Here is a 27520-nt window from a genome sequence, read left to right on the forward strand (position 1 = left end):
AGTTTATAGATTTTCAAAAGCTGTAAATATTCACCATCTTCTGTTGACTTGTGAATCATTGGTCCCGACGCACTTCTGAGAAGTTGAACATCAGCTGCTTATTTCGTATATATACCACAGTAGATCAGTATATGCTTATTTGTAGACAAACCCATGGCTTTTTCTCTTTAGTTTTGTTTTGAGATTTTTTTCAGTTATAATTTTAGAGGTATGTAGGGCTGAGCAAATAATCTGTTTCCAAATATGTTAAAAGTTTTCCAGTATGCGGAAAAATGAAGGACAAAGGCAGTATATAATCTTTGTGAGATGAATTGTAACAATGGAAAATATAATTACACCAGAAAGTAAGATACAAACCAAAGTGAATGCAAGGACTTGTAATTATCTAATTATCTAATGATTGAACCAAGGTCATAATGGTAGAGAAACAATAAAGATTGAGGTAAATAATAGAATTTATTTATTTATGTTCCTAGCTCATGTTGCAAAATGTACCTCCTTTGCTGTCCCATTGATGTGGTTGATCTGCACTGGAAACCTGTGCTCCTGTCGAGCAGAATGTCAGCTCATGTGGATGTTGCAGGGCAATGGTACAGGAAAGTAGCTTAGACACTGTTCCTGCTGATGATTTGCTTCAAAAATGGTGTAGAAGAAAGCTACTGTCTAACAAAGCCAGTGGAGAGCTATGAAGTTTTAAAGAATTGTAAATACAAATTTTAAAAAATTAGTATTCTGTATTTTGAGCGGCTGTTTTGGATTTTTTTGGCTCACATGCCCTTGTGCTGATTACTGATACTGTAAACGGGAAGAACAAGGAATGACCAGTAATTCAAGTTAAGGCACATACAAAAGGTCACAGTAATAAACTTTACTGCCATCTTTCAGAGGTAAATGAGGCACTAAAATGTTGGCTCCTCTTTCTTGTGGCAAAGATAGAAACAAATGTAGGATGTGCCCTTTCTTGTTCTGATTTGTTTGACATGAACACAAGTTTATTTAATTAGCACCTTCTAAACATGTACTTATCAGTGGCTCTTTTTAAAAGAAAAGATTAGGTTAAAAAAATTTGGCTGTCGGTCCTTCAAGCTAGTAAACTGCTAAGTAAAGACAAGAAAGACAAGGGAAAGCTGCTTAGATTTAAATATATTCATGAAGGAAAAGCTAAAGAAATCTGGGACTACGAAGCTGACTAAAGGAGAATAGCACTTAGTTAAATACTCATATGGTTCCCACAGATTATTAAAAAGCATATGGCTTTGTGAGCTAACAGTCTGGGTCCTGTGGGTTTGTGCTATTAAGCAAAAGTGTCCTGGGAAAGGGAAGGGAAACTGAAGGTTCTTTTCCCCAGACTGCAACTGCTTGCCACTGAGCAAAGCTTGATTTTATTCAATCTGAGTACTGGCTTGGATTTCCGAAAAGGAAATTTTGGAAGCCTGCCTCGTTCATCAACAATAATTTAAGGTGCCACCACAGAGGCAAGAGGGCTTCTCATTATTGTTTCCTGTATTTTATGATGTTGGCACTATTCCTGAAATAATTTGAGAATTTCAGATATAATAATATTTTGGATTGTAGAAAAGTAGATCTCAGCAATGAAATTCATATTTTATTTTATCTAGGTTTTGGCAATGTGCCTCTCCCTCAGTAAATACAACTTTTTCTGGAAAGGAAATCCTTACTCTGAACAATAGCATCATTATGTCAAGTACTTCTGTACAAAACTGAAGTATAGCAATTAGCAAGAAGTGAAATAATGTGAATGCTCTTATAAACTTCTATGGACTATCAGCAAAGGACTTTAAAAGCACAACCTACTGAACTGCAGGTTCTTAAAATAAACAACTTGAACATTTCTGTGTGACAAAACCCATTTTTTGTTCTCTGTAGACATTTTCCAACTGAGCTTGCCAGTGAGAACTCAAGGAAATATTTAGGAGATGGGCAGATATAGAAACATAGAACCATTTAGGTTGGAAAAGACTTTTAAGATTGAGTCCAACTGTTAACCTCACACAGCCAAGTCCACCACTAAACCATGTCCCTAAGTGCCACATCTACATGTCTTTTAAATACCTCCAGGGATGGTGACTCAACCACTTCTCTAGGCAGCTTATTCCAATGCTTGATAACCCTTTCAGTGAACAAATTTTTCCTGATATCCAATCTAAACCTCATGTGGTACGACTTGAGGCCACTTCCTCTTGCTTGCCAATATGATGCCCATTTACAAGAAGGATCGGAGGGAGGATGCAGGGAACTACAGGCCTGTCAGCCTGACCTTGGTGCCGGGGAAGATTATGGAGTGGTTCATCTTGAGTGCACTCACATGGCAGGTCCTGCTTGACCAACCTGATCTCCTTCTATGACCAGGTGACCCACCTAGTGGATGAGGGAAAGGCTGTGGATGTTGTCTACCTGGACTTTAGTAAGGCCTTTGACACTGTCTCTCATGGCATACTCCTTGAGAAGCTGGCAGCTCATGGCTTAGACAAGTGTACTCTTTGCTGGGTAAAAACTGGCTGGATGGACGAGCCCAGAGGGTTGTGGTGAATGGAGTTAAATCCAGTTGGCAGCCAGTCACAAGTGGTGTTCCCCAGGGCTCAGTTTTGGAGCCAGTTCTGTTTAATATCTTTATCAGTGATCTGGACAAGGGGGTTGAGCGCACTCTCAGTAAGTTTGCAGATGACACCAAGTTGGGAGCGAGGGTCGATCTGCTTGAGGGTAGGGAGGCTCTACAGAGGGATCTGGACAGGCTGGATTGATGGGCTGAGGCCAACTGTACGAAGTTCAACAAGGCCAAGTGCCGGGTCCTGCACTTCGGTCACAACAACCCCATGCAGCGCTACAGGCTTGGGCAAGAGTGGCTGGAAAGCTGCCCAGCAGAGAAAGACCTGGGCGTGCTGGTCGACAGCCGGCTGAATGTGAGCCAGCAGTGTGCCCAGGTGGCCAAGAAGGCCAATGGCATCCTGGCCTGTATCAGAAATAGTGTGGCCGGCAGGAGCAGGGAAGTGATTGTTCCCCTGTACTCGGCACTGGTGAGGCCGCACCTCGAGTCCTGTGTTCAGTTTTGGGCCCCTCACTACAGGAAAGACATTGAGGTGTTGGAGCGTGTTCAGAGGAGGGCAACCAAGTTGGTGAGGGGCCTGGAGCACAAGTCTTATGAGGAGCGGCTGAGGGACCTGGGGCTGTTTAGCCTGGAGAAGAGGAGGCTGAGGGGAGACCTGATCGCTCTCTGTAACTGCCTGAAGGGGGGTTGTAGTGAGGTGGGTGCTGGTCTCTTCTGTCAGGTGGCTGGAGATAGGATGAGAGGAAATGGCCTCAAGTTGCTGCAGGGGAGGTTTAGGTTGGATATTAGGAAAAATTTCTTTACTGAGAGGGTTCTCAGACATTGGAACAGGCTGCCCAGGGAAGTGGTGGTGTCATCATCCTGGAGGTGTTCAAAAAGCGTGTAGACAAGGCCCTTCAGGACATGGTTTAGTGTGCATGGTGGTGTTAGGTTGATGGTTGGACTTGATGATCTTAAAGGTCTTTTCCAACCTAAACAATTCTATGATTGTCTTGTCCTATTACTTGTTACGTGGGAAAAAAGACCAACTCTCACCTCACTACAACCTCCTTTCAGGCAGTTACAGAGAGCGATAAGGTCTCCCCTCAGCCTCCTTTTCTCCAGACTAAACAACCCCAGTTCCCTCAGCCGCTGCTCATAAGACTTGTGCTCCCTCACCAGCTTTGTTGCCCTTCTCTGGACACGCTCCAGCACCTCAATGTCATTCTTGTCATGAGGGGCCCAAAACTGAACACAGTACTCAAGGTGTGGCCTCACCAGTGCTGAGTACAGGGGCACGATCCCTTCCGTGCTCCTGCCGGCCACACTATTTCTGATACAGGCCAGGATGCCGTTGGCCCCCTTGGCCACCTGGGCACACTGCTGGCTCATATTCAGCCGGCTGTCGACCAGCACCCCCAGGTCCTTTTCCTGTATGTAAGCTTCATCCCTAGATACATAGCTGCTTTGGGGAGAGGGAGCCTGACAAATGCAGTCTTTTTAAGTGTTTCCTTTTCTGATTCTACAGCTGTGAGTCATACTAAGAAGCTCAATTAGAAATAAAAAAAAAATCTTGCTGCATACTTTGCAACTGCCAGTAGTCTGAGAGTGAAGCTATTTAACTTAATCACAACAGGCCTGAGTATTTTAATTATGAGTGGTCAGCAGCTGAATATAAAGCATGGAAAGCAGCAGTAGGGCAAACTCTAAATGCTTTAAGCTTAAATGGTAGAATTATTTAGAATCTCTTTTCCCCTGACTGAGAGTGTCAACCTTTTTAAAAATTGAACTGAAACTGGAATTTTGGGAGATCTGGGAGTAAGACACGGAAGATTACTGAATCAGAGATTCAGTGATGAGTCCTGGGGCGATAAAAGGGAGTAATGTTTTCATTCTTTGTCCATGTCATGATTAATAGTAGAGAATATATAATCAAGTAAACTTCAGAAATTCCTGAGAAAGAGTTAAAAAAAGGAATTGTTCTGAACATCTTTGTTAGATCCATGAAGTTCTACTCTATTTTTAAGTATCACTTTTATTGAGAATGCTAATATGTTTTAAATAACCCCTGGAAGTCCTCAGTTAATTTGTCACTAAGAGTGGTCCTGGTTTCCATTTTGGGTGAGGCAGTTTGCCATTCTGACACCTATAATAGAGCCAGACATGAGGTGTTATTCTAAAATTATTCATCTCTCTTGAACGAAGATAGTGCTAAACTTGTTAAGGGGGCAGTTTGGAATTTCTTGACTATAGTATTACAAGAAAACCACTTCCCTTGTTTTTTACTGTCAGTCTATTCTTTACCATCTTACATGTTAGAGGTCCTTTGGAACATCAAACTATTTCTCACCTGATTCTATCTGACAAAGTTGAAACATCACTGCCCTGCCATCATCTAGGATCCAAACTGCATCACAGCAGAAGTTGAGTTTATAGGTATGCTAAGAAAAGCCTGCAGAAGATGGGTGGTAGCTCAGCACTGAGCAATAATAAGCATTTAAAATAACAGACATTCAGCATCTCTTATTCCTTTGCACAGTTTAACCAGCTAACTTTACTATACTCTATCGATACATAAATTAACTAAACAGAAATGTCTTTCAATGTTAAACCTAGCTGATTATGGCTAATTAAATGTCGTCTACGTTAGGGAAATTCTCTGGGAGCACAGAAAATACAAATTACTTAGTTCTTGTTGCGTTTATTATAGAGGAACCATAGGATTTTGGACAAAAATAAGAAGAAAACTCATGCTCATTCTTAATTTAGAAAGAGCAGTGCATTTTAAAATATGCTTATTCATGACAAAAGATGACTAATGAAATTTAATTTGGTCCTATCTTGATTCTTATGGCTAGAAGGTTGATTCATGAAATATTTTGTGATTTAGAATAAGAAATCCTTCAAAACCTTACAGATGCCTCAATCATATCCTAATGAAGAGAGTCTCTGGGTAGGTTTGAAATTTTCTTGGTTACTTAAAGACATTTACTGGTCATTCATTTTTATTAATATATTTAGTGTATAATGATCACAGGAAGGAAACCTGGGCAGGCACTTGTGGATTCCTTCAGTTCAAGGATTTATCATTGAGACTTTGTCTCTGTCTCACCCTGTGTGTATTATGATTACAACACTCCACTGCTTTTTGCTTGTTATTGTTAATGTTGTTAAACAGACTCCTGGGAAGAGAAGCTGGAGCAAGTGTCTTGTTAAAAATAGCTCTTGGGGCAATCAGGCCCCAAAAAATAAAAGAAAGAAGAAAGGAGGGAAGAAGCAGAAATGACACATTCAGGACCAGTAATATAATCATAGTGTGAAATGGAAATGAAACCTAGCATTTTAACTGAAGTTCTGTTTTGTTTTCTGTTTTCCTGCTTGCAGTTTTCATCTTTATCATCAAAACGTCAAACATGCTCCTCTTCAGTCACTCTGTAACTGTGATAGCCAAGGGATGGTGTCTTTTTAACCAAAAATAGCAAACAGATTGGTTTTGATACATCATTGGAGCTGGAATAATTCATCAAAGAGTGAACCTGTTGGCCTCAAACAGTAAGTATTCTGCGTGATTTGGTGACCATTCTATTCTGTACCTCATGAAGGTCAATAATACTGAATCATTTGTCTCTGAAAACATATAAAGGACACGGAGTTCAGTATATAGACAATAGTAGAAGCGGCAAGCATAATCATAACATAAAACCAAACGGCATAAAAAGGTTGTAACAGATTGTAACCTAGCTGCTGAAATATCAAAAGTTAATTATAAGAAACCTTCTTGTGCTTTGGTTTACTCAGTATGCGGAACTTGGGAGATTAAGGAAATTAAGTCAGATGTAGTAGCTGTAAAGTCTTGTGACTTCTAGATTTTGAATTAGATTTTTTCCTAAATAGACTAGCAATAACTATTCTCCACTGCAGTTGGGTAAATTAATGGATTCTCCCATGCAATAATTCAAAACAGCATAATCCCACCACCATCATTCATGAGTTAGTTTTGCACACTGAATTATTCAGATACAGTAGATGACAACCTCTCTCAACTGATGAAATACACTGTTCATGCAGGAGTGGGCCCCATCAATTTATGAACTTACTGTGTGGGGTTATAATCCATATTTTGGATTTTCAAGATCTTTCTGCTCTCTGTAATACTTTATGCTGGGGGTTCCCTTAATCAGGAATTCCTTTTCTCATGTTCAGAGCAATAATAAATGTTTCAGTAGGACTAGATGAAGTGGATGGATTTGTTTGGAGCCAGATTTGATGATGTCACTCCAGATAATAGTTTTCATCCAATTTTTCTTTGCTAAGACATTTTAAAGTAAATATGTTAAAACAGACTTTCTTCATAAGAAAAGCCTATTAAGATTAGAAAGCTGGAATTCTGAGGATGCTTCGTGTTTTGTTCTCTACCCCTTTCAAGATGTTGATGATAAGCTGTCTTAAGTCAACTGTCTACAATAAAATTCTGTCTTAATTTTAAGATTCATAGTGGTGTATACACATTATGAACCTGTGATTGTCAGATGTTATGTTAAAGCATTGAAGTAACAGTTTAAATCTCATCTTCCAAAGTGACATTGGCAATGACCTTGTATCTCCTTGTCTTTCACTGAGACTCAGAACTCATCTGTAGCTGTGTAAAAGCTATGTGGTGGCATAGTGGCTAACTTACAAAGTCATATGTGGTAAAGAGTCTAATTTTCATAAAATCTACAACAGTCAGCACTGTGGTGTAGAGCTCTATTAAATCCCCTTCTTGGTGTTTCTGTCGGTGAGGTGGGTCAATGGGTGGGAGAAGGAAGAATCCTGCATATTTGCAGGATGTAAAGTTCTTGGGGTGCAGTTGTTTCTGGTATTCACCTCGCGTTGCACTGCAGGAAAAACCATATAATACATATGGTTCAGCAGTAGGTGTAGGGAGCACAGGGTGCTCACCCACGATGCTGTGATTTAGATGAAGGTCTGCCACGTGGAAACAAAGATTCACAGGAAACACTTAATGCTCTTGAAATATATTTAGAACAATATTTGTGTCAACTAAAGTCATCTACCATTTTGAGTCCCTATTGAGCAAAATTGTTTATCCTAACATAAACCATTTGACTGGTTAATTTTACAGCTCCATTTACTGTTTCTTTCTTTGCATTTCATTTTGTTTCTTTGCCTCTCCTGGACAATCATAGGTTTCCCTGCCTATGAAATTCCAATATTAAGTTTTTTGATGAAATGGGGAGAATTTTAAGGTTTTTGAGACTAAAGCATAACATCACCTTAAATAGATGCTTCTGAAAAGCAAATTCCGTACTTAGTTATTTTAACTGTAATTAATGACATATGTGCTTTTCACATTAGCTTATTATTTAGATTTCTAAGTAAAACAGCAAATTCTAGTCAGGAGTCAGTTTTATTCTTTTTGACTCCTGAGGGATGGATTTTGTTGTGTAAAAACTTCCATTAGCTGTTATACAAACAAACCACATGACATGCTTACGATATGCCATTATTGCCTGGTAAGTTCTTGCATTTCGTATCTGTCAAGATTCCTACCTTCCTCTTCAGTTGGCAGCCTGCATTACAGTTGCAATGCTTGAAGAAAAACTCTTCCATTTCTACCCTGGAGCCATAATTACATTTAGGCCTTGAGCCAGAGATAAGCCTATGCTAGCACAATGTGTGTATCTTGGAAACATAATATCAGAATGATGTTAACTGGGTTCATGTATTACACGTGATACAGGCAAACCCAGCAGCCTTGTTCTTTCCCAGAGCAAGTGATTATCTTTATCTGATTCATTCTCTAAAGAATTGCCAGATTCAAGAGCTATTTGATAACTAGTGAAATGGATGTTGATGACAAAAGTAAGTTACAAGCCCAAGTTTCCAATCCAAGAAAAGATGTTTAACATGTATAATTAAAATAAATGGGACAGTTCCTATGTTGTAAACGTGTTTGCTGGATTGAGGCTCAAAAGCTTAAGCAAATATTTTGAAAGGTGTGAATTTTACTCTGACTTGTATGAATTATATGGGGAAAAAATTAATATTTAAGTTTTAATGGCCATATGAACTTAGTCATCATGTGCAGATATTATATATTCTGATTGTTCTTGATAGCAGCATGACAATATATTGCTACTTAAACTGTAAAAAAGGGAAATTTCGTTGCTTAAGCTTTATTTCTGTTTTTGTCAGAAAAAAATACTTCAGAGTCTATAGAGGTTGTAGTGAACCACACTGTGGTTACAAATGTCAATTATAGAGAGTTTCTTCTCTAAGCACTTACAGAAGTGGCAAGACTGTATATGGACAGTTCTTACCAAATACTGCTTTTCCATCTTAGTTGGAATAAGACTGATGGATGAACATAAAGTAAAGAGAAAACTGGTTTCTCCCATGCACTCACCAACTTTTCTGTCCATCAGAGCAGACAGAGGAAAAAAATAGTTCAGACCAATGTTATCTTGCCATCCCCAAAGTGGAAGGTGGCACATGACTGAAAAAGATGGACTGCAATCATAAAGCCTGCTCAGGTTTCTGGATACTAAATGATGGGGAGATGGGAGAGGGAGAAGAATGGAAGGCAGAGAAATTTTATTTTAATTCTACCAAAAATAGGTAAAATTTAGGCTGTTTGGTCTGAACTGTTTTCCATTAATGTAGGTGGAAGGCATAGGACTGGATGTATATTACAGCCTTCAGCTAGGAATTATGTGAAGTATCTGTTAGCATATTAACTAAATTTTGCAGGGTAAGAGAAGGCTGGTGATCTAACTTAAGCCCACCTATAAGTGCTTGTAAAACGTGTGATTTTTCCCTTTCTTTGTTTCCCAGCTAATGTGATGATTGTTATCTGTTCTTAAAAATAAAATGTTTTATTTGCCTTTAGTTTGCCCAGACCTGTGTTATAAGCAATGTCAGAACAACTGATTGAACCTGAAGTGTTCCATTCTGTCAAGCAGTGATTCCAAATATAGTATGACTGTATTTTCTTGAGATGACTGGCCTTCTCATTTCTCTTCCTCAGGACAACCAAAAGGTAAGAAAGGCTGTCTCCACATAGCTGCCCAACTGACGCGTGAAATTGGTAGTTTAGGGGTTGACAAAGGAGAAAATGACTTTCGCTGTTAGCCAGGAAAGCTTTTTGTGTGTCTTAAGATATATATGGAAGTACACGGTCAGACTCAAGATTGTAGAATGATGTTTAATATAGGGTGTTCACTGAAAGAAATGAAAACTAGAGAACATTCCTCCACTGTGCCCTAGAATACGTTTTTTATATTTCCTGCTCCCTCTGAAGGGCTTTTCAAAGAAAAGAAGTAATTTGACACAAAGGAAAACTGGGATGAGAGAATTACTAGAGGAAAAAGGATGGATTCACTAATGTTTTGATTTAAATCAGAAAATGAAATCCTAATTTATTTTCCAGTACTTAATTTTAAACCCAGTTACGATTTTTCTGGCAGAACAGCAGTGCCTTGAAAAATGTTGATTTAACAGGCATGTATTTTATGTCAATTCATCAGTATTTGAAGGGAACCTGGACAGGTGAGCCAGCTGGCATGAAACAAGGATGTCAAGCTGGTTGGCTGGGAGGTTCTGTCATTATCCAGAACTCAGAGTTTCCTAACTAGCAGCTGTGCAGGCTGTCCTGTACTGCAAGTTGTCTTGTGTGCTGGCTGCCTGTCTGGTAGGGGCTGTGTGGCTGCCCAGTTGCACAGCAATGAGGCTTATCGAAGGGATAATTTTTTGTACCTAAAATTTTCTTTGTCTGAGGGATTCTTTTGAATACAAAACCAGTAGGTGCATGCTTAAAATGCAGTAAAATTAAATCTATTTTTAAAAGCTGATAGATGAAATCCAAGTAAAAATATAGGAACAGCATAAAAAATAACTAGTTTTTTCAATTAGAAATACCTTCAGTGGGTATGATGAATTTTGCTTGTTTTGGCAGTGTGCTTTTCTGGTGTCATTAGACTTCTTGTGGCTAAGACGACAATATATTTATGTAGTAACTGGAGTTACTAGAAAAGACATTACACAAATGTATGAGTAGTGCCATTGAAACCAATACAATGAGTCATAATCTCACAACCTCTGCATGTATATTAGTGCTTCCTTGTGTTAGATTAGGGAATTCAAATTAAATAACAGGTGTAAGTGATACAGGAAAAAAAAAGATCCTAAACCTTGTAAGCTGAAAGCATATAGGGTGCATAGGAAAGTCTTTGAGAAAGAAACAGTATTTATGCTCTTCTTTTTAGTGTATTATTTTGTCCCACTAAAAAAAAAAAATTAATCACATGGCTTGTAGTGAACATTTGGAAAAGGTAAAAGTAGAATTCTTTCAATACAGGCTAAAATTTCCTAATATTACATTAAAAGAAATGTGGTTAAAATTGATTGTGCTTTTCTCTGCTTGGTTAAATTTTTGAAAATGAATATATATGCCTGTGTTTTTGCATTAAAATGGAGATACGTGTGTGTGTGTGTATATATACATATGCTCTTTCTGCTTGAATAGCTTTCAAAGAAAATTGTGCATGTTCTTGTTTAGTATACAAATTAGATTCTATTTCCTTTCAATTTGAAGAAATTAGTGCTGCTCCAGTAGTCATAGAAACTGCAAATAAGAACAGACTGTTGAATATAACGATCGGCAGAAATTCTGAATATTGAATACAGTTTTCTTAAGTTTCTACCCACACAGGAAGCTAAAAGAACATTTCAGAAGAAAATTTTGTCAGCAATCTATCAAATATAGCAGCACCAATTTGATTGTACTTAAGTCTTAATGGTAGCAATTGTTAGGACTTAAATAAAAGGCTATTCTGCATTTGCTATCCACCCTCTCTGAAATGAATATTGAAACATGTTATCTGACATTAACAAAAATCCCTCTAATTTGTAACACACTGCCATTTATGCCTTACAAACCAAAGAAAGATAGAAGTTGCAAGTACTCTTCTACAGTTAGATGAAAACTTTTCTTAGGAGCATATGGCCTTATCGTAATATCTGAAGTATAAAAATTGGGTATTAAAACCCTATATTAAGTATCTACATAGACTCTAAAAATGTATTAGCTGTCTGTAAAATATGTAAACAAGAATATATCAAATTTGTACTTCTAAATACTTCAACTACAGACACCGATGAAGTAATTGCATATGAAATTAGTAATCATATGATTGTGTGGAATTACCTGATCTGATTTGCATGCTTGACTGTGAAGATTTATGCACATGAATCAAGCTTAATAAATAATTCATATCTTATCCTATAGCTAACTAATTTAACATTTTTCTTTTTTGCACTTTGTGTAGGAATGCAGTACTTTCTTGAAACTAGCAGTCTTTCAATAATAATTACCAATATCTAGGAATAAGTTCTGGTTTGCAAACTTTTCAGTGCATACTAACTATTACTTATTTAATATTTGAATAGTGTTGGTTAGTTCTAATTGGTCACACAAACCTCCTTCTTCTTCTGTTTTTCTCACCTGATTAAAATAACGCTTGGATGTAGAGTACTGGTGTGAGTACAGGCTTTAAAAACAGGTTTTCTGCATATATTTAATATGCTCCCCTTGCCTCTAAATCACAGCCTTTCATGTCCTAGAGAGTACAAATAATTGATAGTGGGGAGGGGAACTAAAGATCAGCAGCTTGGTTATTGGCCATAGCAAATACCTACAGTGAAAATTAGTACTGGAAAAATGTTTTCATGGGTTTAACAGTACAATTTGGCTTCAGGTAAATAATTAGATACCAGTAAGGTTCACAGTATTTTAGGGGACCTACTGCTATAAATTGGGCAATTACTGGCATCTAATGATATTGCAGAAACAGCAGCAAATTTATTAATGGGGTATAGGGTTGACTACTGGGACTTGTCAGTAAAAGAGAAAGCTAAATGAGGCAGTTCACTAGCAAAACGAAGGAAAGTGTGTGAAAGGCCTTTCCACGTCTATATTTGCTACACCCTTCAGAACCTTGGGGCAAAATGAAAAAAATACTAAATATTGTAAAGGATTACATTTCTATTCCAGAAGGCTTGAAATGTAAAATTCAGCAGCCTTTTGAGAAACTCCTTGTAGTATGGTACAGAGTCCTTAAACTTTTGAAAGCAGTTGCAGGAGTTTGGATTACTATCTGGATTATTTACAAGATTTTCATAACCAAGAAATATGTCAAAATAGAATTTGGTGACAGGCAAGTAAGTAGCAGGATGTTAATTTCTCCCTTACTTTGATATTCCATGAAATGAGAACTGTAATCTTTTCATCTTGGAATTCTCTACTTATTTCAGAGGTTATCTAGCTAGAAGAAATGTGTTCCTGATAATCTTTTTAAACTCATCCAGAACACAGTCATCTTTTCATGGGCTGAGACTCTCCTCATGGATTAAAACTCTTAGTATCACAAACTAGGGCTAATTCTGTACCAACAAGATAGTGTGTCAAGCATACTTGAATTTCCCAGTGTGAATGCAGCCAGGAGTCAGCTTCTTCTGATGGTCTGCAATTTGTCAATGCTGTTAAATTGGGGTTTGACTCCTGTTTATGCTGGTCTGGGAGCAGAGTTCAATCTGAACAACTGGAATTATGACAAATGCTAAACGTTTATTGACAAAAGTAGTCTCTAGCACTGAGTACCTCTCTAGTACCTGCTTTCCTGGCTTGCAAAAAGGGATGCATAGACCTCAGTGTCCTTTAGAGGGCTTGGATGGGATGACTTTGTAGTACTTTGGGTCTGGAATAGGTTGGGATATGCCAAAAAGGATATGTATCCCCACAAGCTATAGATATTTCTTTTTTTATAAGACAGCTGATATAGTTGCAATAATTTCCCTGATTAACAATGAAAAAAACCCATAAAATGTTATCAGTATAGAATTTCTCTGACAAGAGAGGGATCAGTCTTTACTGGGAGAGATATTTCAAGTGAAATCAACTTTCAAACAAAATCAACATTCTCTTAATGGAATGTATGTTAGCTTTGTAGAGAGGAATACGGATTTTTGAAAAAAAATTATAAGCAAGTTTTGAAATAACTTTCTAATCTCAAAGAAGAGTTGAAGGAATAATCCCAGCAAAATCTTCAGTTTTGCTGTTGCCGTTCAAATAGTGAAGAGACTAAAGAGCTTTTTATTGTGTATCAAAGGATTGACAACTTGGTGTTCAGTCAGAGCTCCAAGTTCCAATCTAAGATTAATAAACATTCAAATGCTGAGTTTTAAATAGAAAACTTGTAAGAATCCAATCCTTAGTTTATGTAATTGAATGTTTGTTTGAAATGACTAGGGTATTCCAATTTAGTAAGTTGTCATGTTGTAAAAGTTGTCAAATTCGGACCACTTACAGGCTGTTGCAATTGGAAGATATTTCAGCAAACTACAAGTTACATACACATGCTCTTTTTGAGACAAAGAACCATTCTGAATATCAAGTGAAATAAAGTAGGTCGTAAAGATGCAAAGTGCCAGTTATTTATGGCATACAATATTTTTGAAACAGTGGGTGCTCACAGCTGTGGCCGCACATATTTCTCTTCTCAATTACTGTAGGTCACTACTTTATATTACATACAAAAAATGGGACTTAGCATTCGCTGGTGGTCTAAAACTACAAATGGCTTTCCAAATGCTACACTAAGTCACACCAGTTCTTTGTGTGACTGTGTGTAAACATTTGTTTATTATAATCTCATTTGTGTAAGTAGGAAGGTTCAGTCACTCTTTGAGAAAGAAAAAAAGAAAATGACTTGGCCAAAATCACAGTGAGAGCTAGGTTAGTGGACAGTAGGACAGAGTGCCAATTTTCAATGCACTTTTTCTAGGATGATGCTCAGAGCTATATAAAATTGGGATGTCTTTTACATTAAGAAAATCTTATGCATAATAACGTAGAAACTTAATTTGCATTTTACATTTTCTTTAAAATAAAATATCTGATGCAAAGTCATCCAGTACTAGATGTTTTTTTGCTTTTGAGTATGAATAGATCTATTTGTGAAGAAAGATGTCATGTATATTGAAAATATCTCCAAGCATTTTGTTGTCATAGCTGTTTAGCTTGAAAACAGGCATTTCGTTAACAGATTTTATCAACTCTCTAGGCTGCAGTCAGGAAGTTCAGCAGAATGCAACTGACAGTTATAGGTACTTTTTCTTGTGGGAATGTATTCTACCTTTGGGCTTCATTTCAAGGTGTCATTTAAGAAATTTCTTTAAATGTATGAAATGTTTTAATAGTTTGAGTCCTGGTGTCCACTGAAATTGTACTCTTTCCTATGGTATAGTGGAAGGATGAAATATTTTAAGTATGGAGCATACATAGCACAAGCAGATTTGTAAAAATACTACAATGTTAAGAATATCGTAGTGAAATGTTTTGTTCTTTGGGATTCCCATAGAACAAGAGTTCTAACTACTTCCTTTAGTTTAAGAGGGAGGAAATACTTTCAATCTTCTCAGGTTTCCCAGTTCAGTAAAGTGTGTTCTTTCTTTAAATTTTTGAGGGGTTTTATTTGAATTTTTATGAAACCCCCCAAAGCTTCTGTGAGCTTGTCATGAAGGTTTTATTATTAATGCAAGTCTAATAGTTTATTTATGTTGCCTTATTATAAAGCCACTTGAGGAACAAGATGTACATACATTCAGTGACAGTCTGGCTTGTTTATTTTGAATTTGTATCTTGAAAGGGAGGGTGAAGGGTGAAAAAGCAATTTGCAGACCTTTTCACTAAGAAAATACTGCAGAGAAATTATTCCACTGCAATCTACTGCTCATGAAGGGAAGCAGCTTAGAGAAATCTTTACAACCAAGGGAATCTTAAACCCAGTGAAGCAGGAGGCTATGAAATCATCCCTAGGTTAGAAAGGGAGGCTTATAAGATTGGAATTTTAGTTAAACAAGTTTGCTGTAAGTTAGCAGTTAAATAATTTTTCTGAGTTTATGCATTTTGGATGAAGAATGTAAAAATTCCCAGTGACATAACGGCTGATACTGTAGATTTGGGTTTTTCTGTGTTCCCATTTTGCATTTTTAGAATTCCATTGGGACCTGCTGCTCTTGCTGATCAACACCCAAAACATCTGGGTAGTATCAGTTCTGCCCCAAGAGATCTGCAGAACTGATTTTTGGCCTAAAATATAGATATCTCTCTAGCATGTTTCATGCTTAAAATGTGTGACATTACTGTAGCCCTTATAGTCAGAGATATGAAAATGATATTGCTATCAGAAAGAATACTAAAAATGGGATTGAGTAGATTAACACTTGTCTAAGGACATCCGTTGTAGCTGTGTCAGACCAGATTAGGCTGTGCAGAATAGAGAAGTGATGGTCAATTGAATTAGTTATCCTCCCTCTGTTTTATAGAAAGCCTTAGGGCTGGAGGGGAACTGTAATACAACTGTGAAATGCAGAAATATTCTGGTTATGAATTGTCCAGTTAAAATTTAGATAGGTCACATTTCCAGTAAAAGCTTTTTCTTCCCCTTCCAGTACCATCAAACCTATAAAGACCTTTCAGACATGTTCCAAACACAAACCAAGTTATTTTTAGTCTGGATCATTTCAATCATCTGATTTACAGTTTGGCTTCAGAAACAGCTGCATCACTGCAGCTAAGAGGAGGGAACTGAAATGCAAGGGGAGGAATGAGGGCTCAGGCACAGGAATATCAGGGGCTTCTTACCCAAACTCTAGGCACTGGAATCAATGTCTCAAGACACCACAGCTGTCATGTTTTGTAAGTCACTTGATTTCACAGTGCATCTGTTTTTCTTAATATATGTAAGTGGGGTAGGGTGAGGATCCTGACCCGTATCCTGCCCTCTCTCCTACAGAGATTGATCTCTTTAGAGAAGGACTTTCTTTCACTGTGTGCTTAGAACAAATTGGGAGCTCAGTCTTCTCTGGAGCCTCTGTGAATTTTAACAGATCAAGAACATTTATCTAGGATGATAGATATTTGGGAAATGTTAAACATAATTTTAATAAACCTGCTTATATAACTATGTTGTGGTAGCTTTTTCCTTAAAGGAAAACCCTTTATTTAAATTCCAAATCTATGGGGAAATCTTTCGTAACTGCCTAATCACACCTCCAGTTGATTTCTGCTGCCATTTTCAACGTCTGTTATTGTCACACCTATTCTTAGAAAATGACACAGCGATTGAATATAAGCTTGTTTTAACAAATAGTGTTTCTGTTGATATCTTTATTCCATATTTTTTGGTTTTGCAAAAACATGCACCAATGTTTTAGGAAATGTTAGGTTCCTTGTTACAAAATCTTCTGTCTACTTCACTCCAGAAATGTTTGTAAGGGAACCAACACAGCTACCTATGTGCTCCATAGAGAGATCATTTGAGTTCTGTTAGTTTGGGCATAATTTGTTAGAAGCGAAGCTAGTTTTCTGCCTGTCTTTCCTTGATCTCTAAGGAGAAAATGATGTATGCAGAGAAGCTTTTCCAATTATAAATTATTCCAGGTTTTCAACTGACTGGTTTGAGGCTTCATATTCTGTCGTGATTCAAAGATGAGAGGATTAGGTTAGAAAAACCTTTCTTTTAACAGCAGGTAAGCAGATAAGCAGTACAGTAAAGTAAGATGGTTACTGCAACTTAAGTGGGATTTTGCATGTGGTGAAATAATTTTTTGACAGTTACTCTGAATTTGAGACACAGGTCAGAGAAATAGTGGCAAAAATATTAAGCTTTTTCTATCTACTTGTCAGTGAAGAAGGTATTCCTTATCATAGTTGGAGAAAAAGTTTTCCTTCACAAATTTAGGCATTTGAAATTGAACATGAATTTTGAATAAACAAACATGCAAATGCTTAATCTTAAATAGAAGACTTACTTGTGAGAATCCAATCCTTAGCTTACGTAATGGAATGTTTGTTTGAAATGACTAGTGTGTTCCAACCTGTAAGATGTGTTTTGCTGTGCTAAATTAAACAAGCAATGAAATAAGTGAGATAATGCAGGACCACTGGTAAATGAAAGCAAACAAAAATATTTTTCATATGTTGTGAATATTTTCAAGGTGCTAAATATTTTTTATATTACATCAGGCTGATATTTTCAACATATGAGTGAGAGGGTATAGCCAGAATATGGTGCAATGGGGATTTGAACTCCATAGTTCAAGGGGGATTGCTCTAAGGTAGCCCAAGACTTTTAAAATACTTTTTTTCCTGGCTATCCTGAGGGAAGCAGAGGGACAAGGGGAAAGATAGGGCCTGACATATTCATGCTAGTGCTGAGGGATGGAGTGGGAGGGTAACTTTTGAAGGTGGAAGAAGTCTTTTCTTTCAATCCCACCTCCTTGATGAGCTCCTGTTTCACTCGTAGCTTTTCCCTCCCTGGTGGCAAAGGCAAGAGCGGGGAGAGATTCAGCTAGGGCTGTGGTGGAGGGGGCTTGGGCCCTGGGCCCTTAGTGGTGTGTTGCTCCCATCACTCCATAGCACCAGGCCAGAACCTGCTTTGTCCGCCCCTAGAACCAGCCTTGGTTGTACCAACCAGGTGCTTTTCTCCCCACTCTGCAGATAGGTATCTTTCTGTATGACCACACATGGGTTATTCACTGACTTTTACCTTTAGTAAATTGAAAAAAAAAAAAAATTCTTAAAAAGCAGCACAATCCAGTATTTTCTGACAAATAAAACCAACCGTCTCATTAAATGGTTCCTGAGTGGCATGGACATGACATTATGTGAAAAGTGGGACCACATGGAAACCAAAGCTAAGGGGAGAAAAGGGACTGCTTGTAAGATCTCAGATGAGTGGTATTTGGCCCTGAGCTTATATGACTGTATTTTTAAAAAGGCAGGACAGATTATAAATGTTAGATTTAAAGCCTTAAATATATGCTTAGCTATCTTCATGATATCAGTATAGCCTTCTTTCTGTTTGCTGATGAATTACATGAGTAATCAACATAGGACCTATTTCTAATACCATACTGAAGTTTTATTTCACAAGTTTGCTGCTGACCATAGACAGTTTGTAAGCAGAAGAGAGTTCAGTGTTTTAGAAATATCTTCTTAAATCTTAAGTTTAAATCTACATATTTGTGTTGTGGTGTCAGCTTATTAGTTTTGTGAAATCTGCATAAAACTGGTGTAACAGAGTGACAGTCAGGCCTATTAACATCAGCCAGAGATTTAATCTTTTCTTTTACAGAGATTTTTATATGGAGAGGTCTAGGTTTTCACACTACTCTTTTCTCTAAATTTTGGGACGAATCACAGTAAGAAATGTATTCATTCGTTTCAGTCAAAAGGATTCAGTAAGAGATCCATTAATTTATTTTCTGAATCCCACTATTTCATACTAACCCTAACCATCTAACAAAAATGTAACATTGCCTTAGAGTTAAAGCTATTGGTACATAAATGAGAAAGGTGAAAAAGAACTGTATGTCTTCTTGCCACATAGCCTTGTTTGAACTTCGTTGTCTTGTGGTACCACACCTAGTTTATCATATACATTGGTATTAACTAAATCTGCAGCCAGGAGAAACTTACATAGTCATCAGCAATAATTTGCAGAATTGCCTGAAAATGAACTTTCTTAGGAGTTTGCTTTAATTTGGTCCTTTGCATGAAGCAGTTTCAACAATGCTTGCATTAAGGAAGTGGTATTTATCTCCCATCCTGTTCTGGACAGATTATTGGGCAGTTTGACTAATTTTGTAATTCATGTCTCTCACACCCATCTTGTGTGAAGATCAGCAAATATTCTTTAGGAAGAACTCAGGTGTGATAAGAGCCAACAAAGCTGAAAAGGATAGACTGTGAAATAGCAATGTGATAAGTACGCTTAATTTTCAACAATTGCTTATAATCCTGTGGCATTCCATAAATACTAAGAGCTGATTACGAGTTTGTCACTTACTGTTTTCGATTCTAATTAATGTAAGCCAATATATTCAGTGTGCTAACCCAAAGGATAATATGAACAAGAACTGAAATACTCTCTATAGCTGCGGGGATAAGAACCTCCCCCCCCTCCCCAGTCTTCTAGTAGTTTGCAAAATTTCCAGAGGCTGTAGGATAAAGCCAAACCTCCATAGATGTTCTTCATGGAGGCTGTCTATGAAGAGACTAAACCAATTGAATTGGACTGTTTCCAATATGTTGAAGGAAATGAGATATTAAGGAGGACTCAAATGGTGGAAGTGACTCTACGACCATGAAAAAATAAGGAAACAAAACCACAGTGAATACATGGCAACTCTCAGCCCTTGAAAAGTTCTTTTTGTAGTACATCAGGGCAGTAGTACACTTCCTGGAGAAAAGGTGCATGTCAGGCTGAAAGTGAACAATGTGGACATGAGTTGTGAAGAGAGTGATTCCTTGACTTGCTGTAGAGGTGATCGGAATGTTTCCTGTGAACTTTTTTTCTCCTTTGCCAGTGGCCTTTTCATGAAAAATGTTAATATTTAACATTTTAACCATTTTCTTTTTTTCAAGTAATATTGAAAATTCGTAGTCATTACCTCAACAGTGAGGGATGTTCTATGATTCAGTGCCAGTCAAAGCTTTTTTTAATGTAATTTCTGACTTTAAAGTAATAATTCAAGACATAATTATAATATCAATTTTCATATAAACACAAAATAATTTGATTACAGTGGCAATGTTTCAAAACGTCTTTTTGTCAAAATTGTTTCTTTTGAAAAGAAACTTTTCTTTTTCATTCACGTGAAGCAATTTCAACAATACCTTCGTTAAGGAAGACTCTCCTCCATTTTATTTTGAAAAGAAACATTTCTTTTGAAAAGCCAATGGTGACTGAGAACCGGCACAGGTTTCCCAGAGAGGTTGTAGAGCCTCTATCTTTGGAGATATTAAAAAGCTGTCTGGACATGGTCCTGGGCAACCTTTTCTAGGTGAACCTGCTTGAGCAAGTGGGTGACAAGATGACAGCCAGAGGTCACTCTCTACCTCAGCCATTCAGTAATTCTGTGAAAAGTCAATTAATTGGTCAGCATTGTTTCAGAGTACTCAAAGCAACAATGCTTAAGTACACGCTGATCCTGTAGTATAGTTCTTCTCTCTGCTTTTCACAGGCCACTTAAAGTTTTGTTTTCTTCTTCTTTCATTTGTTCATCTCTTTTTGTCTCCATTTTTTCTATGTGCATATCATTTTCATTTAATTTCTGTTTCCTATTTTTCTTTTTTGTTTGTTGAAATGTATCTTCTCTCTTGTTCTGAATGCAGTAAGTCTGTCTTGTGGGTCTCCTCTGATAAAAAATTTAAAAGCTTCCTGCTGTGAAAAACCAGTCCCATCCTTGCAAATTTCATTCTTGACTGTGAAGAGCTTCAGGGTTTGTTGCTTCGGGAAATAAGGTCTATCCCAAGCTCATTGAAAATTAGTGACGAAGTTTAATGACTTCAGATGCAGGATGAATACATCACAAAAGCCAGAGAGAGAGTGATAACAGTGTAGCTATCTCACTCCAAAAAGCAAAATTCGATTTAGTGTAAATCCCTCTTTTTTTTTTTTTTTTTTTTTTTTTTCCCCCTCTTATTTTTTTTTCTTCCAGGACATCCTTAAAATGAGAAAAAAAGAAACACATAGTGGTCAACTTCCCAGAAAGCCTAACAAAGCTTGCTATTGAACAATTAATGAAAATGACTGGTGTCAAAGCTTGTCAAAATTATTAGCCTCCATTCCAGGCTTGGTATACCTTCAAATAATTGAAAATAATATCAGACTTTGCAACTATAGTTTAATTATGCAATTAATATTACCATAGCTTTACTACTTTATCAGTATAGACTTGTTGGTCTTAGAAGTAAAATTAATTTGTTTATGCTTTCCTTCTGATTCTATTTGTTTCAATAAATTGCAAAATGTGAGCCTAATCAACCATCAGGCAGTCAGCTCAACTGCATTTAATTTCTTCAGTAGAGCAAGCACCCTATGATATTTGATGGACCAAAATAGACATTTTATTAGTTTACATTCTGAATGCACACACGATAAATAGTTATAAACTCAGTATAGTGTGAAATGTCTAACAAAAAGTGTTGTTTCCCAAAGAATATTGGAAGAAGCAGTATAATATACTTGCAAATTTATTCCAAGAACTGGATTTTTTTGTGTACTGTAAAAGGATGAAGAGTTGGAAGAGAAAGTGTAAGAATCGTTCCATATTTACTTCCCTTTTCCATCTACATGGCTAATATGACAACAGAACATACTCAGATATGAAGAATATGCCTTGAAGAACCAAGATAAGGCAAAACATACCTTTGTGAAACAAGATTCTGTTTATTTTCCTCAAACTGCTCTGCATACTGGCACAACACGATGTTAGAGATGTTCTAGAAAATTTCTGCAGTAGTTTCTGCAATGAAATCTATGCAAAACACTTATTATTTTAAGACAGATATATCAGATAATTTAGTCTGCTGGTCTTTATAGGTTTTAATCATTTTACAGGCACCTGCCTATTCTAAATTTTAGAAATTTACATAGACTGTTATGACATTTAGGTAGCTAATGATCACAATACGATCCAGTGCTGCTTTTAATGAAGAATTCTTTCAGTATTCCGATTTCCTTACTTTATGCCATTTTAGGATCTTTAGTGACTCATTGTTTCCTGGAGAAAAGCACTGAATCACGTTTATACTATCCAGAAATAGACCCACTAAGGTCACTCTAAGCAGCCAATAGATTTGTCAGCACTGAGTAAGTACTTAGAAAAACAAAACCTTTCAAATAAGGGTTCAGACTCTGCTGTAACTCTTCATTCTTGTGCCTAGCAACTCTTAAGAAGTTTTAAACAGCAAATACCCTTTAGCAATGTGCAATCTACAGGTTAGGCAAAGAAAAACAGGATGGGTTGAAGTTTGTTTCATTCAGTCTTGCTGTAGCGGGACTGGATTCTTTGGAGCGTTTTGTTTATATTGTGTTACCTTTGGAGGTAGTCAGCTTCCCTTTGCTTGTGAGTCACTTCTTCTCTACGCGGCTGCCATCTCTATATAGGGGCCAAGTTGGATAAAGAGCAGATACTCTGGCTTTGAGACTGGTAGGAAATGGGTTGATAAGAACTTTCTCTAAATTTTTCCCTCAGTATTTAAGGCTTACATGCACACGAATGCACCTTAGCTTTCACAGAATATATAAATGTATACTATGTCAATTAGTCCGTGATAACTATGTACATATGTACTCTGACCTCTGGGTAAATGCAACGTCACTATCACTTCACATTTTCTGTGGTACTAGAATATGAACACAGACTGTTACTGTCAAGTTGTTGATGAGCTGTCAGTTGACATCCTAGCTTTCCCTAGGGGGTCAAGGACAATGTATGTTTGGAACCCGTGCTCCGACTGATACTAGGTTAAAAGCAGTTGAGAGCTGCTTTAACTTTGGCTGGGGCTGGGCTATACACCATCAGTGACCTGCTGTCAAAGATTTTCTGATCTCAGCTGGTGCTGAGTAGCACTTGGCTACAGGAGAGAATCTTCTGAATTTCCAAACTTGAAGGACGTATGGCTCTTTTGGCATTACTGTTTTAAAATTTTTGTTTGTTTACTTAGCAGACTGAGACAATCCAGTGTAGTTTCTCCAGATGACTGCCCACTGAAATGAAAAATAACAAGTTGTGGGGCATTTGAACTTCGAGGACACGCTCATTTTATTTGTTTACAGCTGTAGCTTGTTAATGGACCAAATTTTGTCCCTGTTCATATTAGCGAGAGTTTTGCCATTAGCTTAAAAGTATCAGGATTTGGTGCTGTGCAAACTATACAGTAACTCTGGAGCTTTGTGTGTGGTGGGGGTGGGAAGAGGGAGAGTCAAGTCTCTTGCATAAAAAAATTTGGTAGCTTTAAAAATATCAGAGCAAAAAAGTACTGTGTGTACTTGTGTTTACTCTTCTGATTCTCCAAAGAGGCAGACTGAATCCTTCAACAGTCACCCTCGTGCAGACACGTATACCCAATACAACCTTCATTGTCATCTTCTAAAGCTGAATCTTAAACAACTGTTAAGACTTGTACAGTTCTTGGTAGAATTCCAGTCAATTTCAGCAAAGTGGTTTCTTTCTTTTTTCTTCTAATTTATTTAAATATCAATCTCTCTGCATTGTTCTCTGTCATGGGTCTGGAAGGTTCGAATTGGGTAAAGTAGCAATGAACAACATGTACTGTATTTATTTTAACCTAATAGTTTTACTGTGTGACAGAACTTGTCATTATAATTTCTAAAGTTTGTGCAACCAGTTGTGGTAGTACATATGTATCTGTGTGCATGTACATATATATTCTGAGACTCAGGCTGGCGCTTTATGCCTAAAAAATTTTTTTTCTCTTACCCATGTGGTTATTTGACAGATTATTTATGTACGTTTAGACTGAAAACAGTAAGCAGAGTGTATGTCTTCTCTTGCCTTTATAAATGCCTACAGCATGAAAGATAGATACTGTAATGGATGATGTTTGTGCTTTGCAAGATGCAGTATAAAGTAAATCCTTAACTGTCTTTGTAGATCCACATATTTTTTTAATGTTTTTACAAAACTGCAGCATCATCTATTGTGTGCACATCCAGAGAATTAAGACAAAAATAACCTCTTAATTACACTTTCACTGAATCTTTTACAGTGTATTTATAAACTGCAGGGGGATAAGGTGTCTCTGTATCTTCTGTTCTCTGCATAAAAGCTGGTAGAAATGTCGTGCATGATTAGCCACTCCAGCACTGCATTTACACTGTAATTTATTTTCAGCTGAGAGAAGGTAGATGATTGTCCTGGTTTTGGCTGGGATAGAGTTACTTTTCTTTCTAGTAGCTGGTGTAGTGTTTGGGTTCAGTATGAAAAGAATGTTGGTAACACACTGATGTTTTCAGTTGTTGCTAAGTAATGTTTAGACTAAGTCAAGGATTTTTCAGCTTCTCATGCCCAGCCAGCAAGAAGGCTGGAGGGGCACAAGAAGTTGGGAGGGGACACAGCCAGGGCAGCTGACCCAAACTGGCCAAAGGGGTATTCCATACCATGTGATGTCATGCCCAGTATATAAACTGGGGGGAGTTGGGCAGGGAGGAATCGCTGCTTGGGAACTAACTGGGCATCGGTCAGCTGGTGGTGAGCAATTGCATTGTGCATCACTTGCTTTCTATATTCCAATCCTTTTATTATGATTATTGTCATTTTAGTATTGTTATTACTATCGTTATTAGTTTCTTCTTTTCTGTTCTCTTAAACTGTTCTTATCTCAACCCACGAGTTCTACTTTTTTTCCAGTTCTCTCCCCCATCCCACTGGGGAGCGGGAAGTGAGTGAACAACTGTGTGGTGCTTAGTTGCTGGCTGGGGTTAAGCAGGATTTTATTTTCAATTTGTCAGTCTTACTGGTCAATTTGACAGTGGGAGAAAAACTTCCCTTACTCTTCTTCCATTACCGTGTTCAAGGATTTATGATAAAATAATGCTTTTAATGCAGCTAGAGCCCTGTGCATTATATTCATGTTACATTTGTTTAACTCCTCGATGTGAAGTGGGATTAGGACCTGATTTTTCCTGTAAATCAAAACATTGTTATATTGCTAGAGAGATGTAAAATACCATTCATCCTGGATGAATGTTCTCTTTGGCATCTGTGTAGACTTCCATACTTTAGACATCCTTATAGCAGAACAGAGAGAAGTTATGATTAACAGTTGGAGTCACATTCTGTTGCTGAGGAGGACAAAACTCTGGAAAACTGCTATCTCATCATTACTGCCTTGCAGGTGCAAGAAGGCCATGGCTAGGCATGTACAGCTGCATCTTATGTTTATTTTGTTGTGCTTTGCACTGGCATTCTGTCATTCTTGGCTGTCATCCTAGCTGGAAGTAGATTGGACAGAGAATGATAAATTTCATATTAAACATAGCGCTCAGACTGCAGGTGAGGAAAAAAACTGTACACTGTTCTGAGATGTTCACAAGGCATATGCCAAACTAATGTAGGAATGGCATGCATGGATATGAAAACATTTTTACTGTGCTGCTTTTTGCTTCAAAAAACTTTGTGCAATCTACTTTAGAAGGGTGAAAAGTCTTTGAACTTAAAAGACTGTTTTTTGGGAGAAAATGTTATTATAAGGAGGAGTAAACTTAAACTTCCAATAGGATTTCTTGATAAATGATTTGAATTAAAATTTTGAAATATTCTGTCTCAGTCCAAAGGAGAATGATGACACTAATATAGATGAAGTAGCACAGAAGTAATGATAATACTTCTTGGCTAAGATTAGGCCTTTATTTAACTCTGTTTTGCACATACATGCTTTATGATAGTTTTTTAGCTTGCTGTTTCATTTAGCTACACATGCTATTTGGCATTCTTAGCTGAGTACTATAAGAATTTAGTGGGGAAACAATTTTTAGTCTTATGAAGTCAAAATCAGTTTTTTTTCCTGAACATTTGAAGGAACTTTTCTTCTGAAAAAGTAGTTTTCAGGCCAGATTTCTGCTTTCCAGTTCTCTGTCGTTTTAGCTTCAGAGTGATCTGAAATCATAGCCATTATTGACTTGTTTTAAGAAATATTCTTTATAGTCATAAATGCTCAAATTCTCTAAATCAATTAATTGATGAAAACATGCATTGTTTTATTCAATACTTTTAGGAAATATGCTGAACAATTTTCTTAAGCAGTATGTGACAAAGGCTTAAGATGAAAAATACTCATACATACTTAAATTTTCAATCTTGCCATAATAGCTGCTACATTCTGTGTGTACTAGTAGAAGCATATGCAATCCTGCAAGTCATTACGCACATACACAACTTTATACATTTAAGTAATTGTATTTGCTACAGTGGGGCCATTACGTTACATGAGTCAGACTATTTGGCTTCTGTAAAAGTCTCTGCAGGACTTTGATCAGCCCTCAGTGAAGTCTTTATAGCGTGGTTAGCATTGAAATTAGTGGACATTTTACTTTCAGCATAGATGTAAAAAAAAAAAATTGGGATGAAATTTCTTGGGATCCCAAGAGATTATAGTGGTCTGCATTTTAAAATCTTGCCCTGGAATCTGCACTGCAGAAGAAATTATACTATATCTACTCTGACATAGAGCCCTGAACAGAAGTATACATGCATAGAATTACAGTGAGGAGGCTGCAAAAACCTAAGCTGCATCTAGGATATCAGAGGAGGCAGAGGGGAGGGGCATATAAGGTCCTCGATTCAACAGTACTGATTCCAAACATGAACATCCATTGAGCCAATCTTAAGTCTCTTAAATATTCTCAGCTCTTTAGCTGCCACATTAATAGCTTATGTTGCCTAGTACTGCAGTACAGTGACTCATATTTCCCCTTCATTGTAGATACATTCCACTTGACCTGAATTAAATGATCCTGAATTTGACTGCATAAAAAATTTCAATACTCATGCCATAATCAAATCTGGATGTAATTAAACTAGTTCAAATTTTTATATTCTCAGTGAAGCAACAATATTGTTCTCCATGTGTGATTTTTTTGTTATGCACAAATGTTCATGCATTTCTAGGTGGATTAAATAAATTCCAAAGTCATTACAAAGATTAGGCTAACAACAAACTTGAATCCCACTACTGTACATTGTGGTACTGAAGAAAAGTTTGCATAGGATGAGAGAGGAAGAACAGAATGAGTAGGATTAGAAAAAATGTCTTCTAACTGGATTGACAAGTAAAATGTTGTTCTGTTGGGAAAACTAATATTCTAATGACAGACTCTTGGTGGGATGCTTACCATATGTGAGGAAAGCATTAGTCATAGTTTAGACACTTTTTTTGCCCTAAGCAAGGGTGATATTGGTGGAGACAGGAGAAGGAACATCGCACAGAGCTAATACATTTGGTGCTGTCTTAAGTGCTTAGAACATGGGGCTACACTGAACTCCTAAGCTCCCTCTGTAAAGAAACCCCTTTTCAAAATTAACATGATGAAGCGTAACTAG

The 27520-nt window shown here is 37.2% G+C and overlaps 1 long non-coding RNA gene across 3 annotated transcripts in view; it reads left to right on the forward strand.

Annotated features, from left to right (window-relative positions):
- The first annotated feature begins 3900 nt into the window (after nt 1-3900).
- LOC115351910 overlaps nt 3901-27520 on the forward strand; it is a 49504-nt gene continuing 25884 nt past the window's right edge. For 2 of the 3 annotated variants that reach the window (XR_003926942.1, XR_003926944.1), the window contains exons 1-3: nt 3901-4981; nt 5930-6097; nt 9438-9587. This is a non-coding gene — a long non-coding RNA (uncharacterized LOC115351910). Of the gene's footprint in view, nt 4982-5435; nt 5499-5929; nt 6098-9437; nt 9588-27520 lie in introns of all 3 variants that reach the window. The other variant, XR_003926943.1, reaches the window with a different exon arrangement.

This window comes from Aquila chrysaetos, chromosome 16, assembly GCF_900496995.4.
Source record: "Aquila chrysaetos chrysaetos chromosome 16, bAquChr1.4, whole genome shotgun sequence".
Lineage (NCBI taxonomy): Eukaryota > Metazoa > Chordata > Aves > Accipitriformes > Accipitridae > Aquila > Aquila chrysaetos.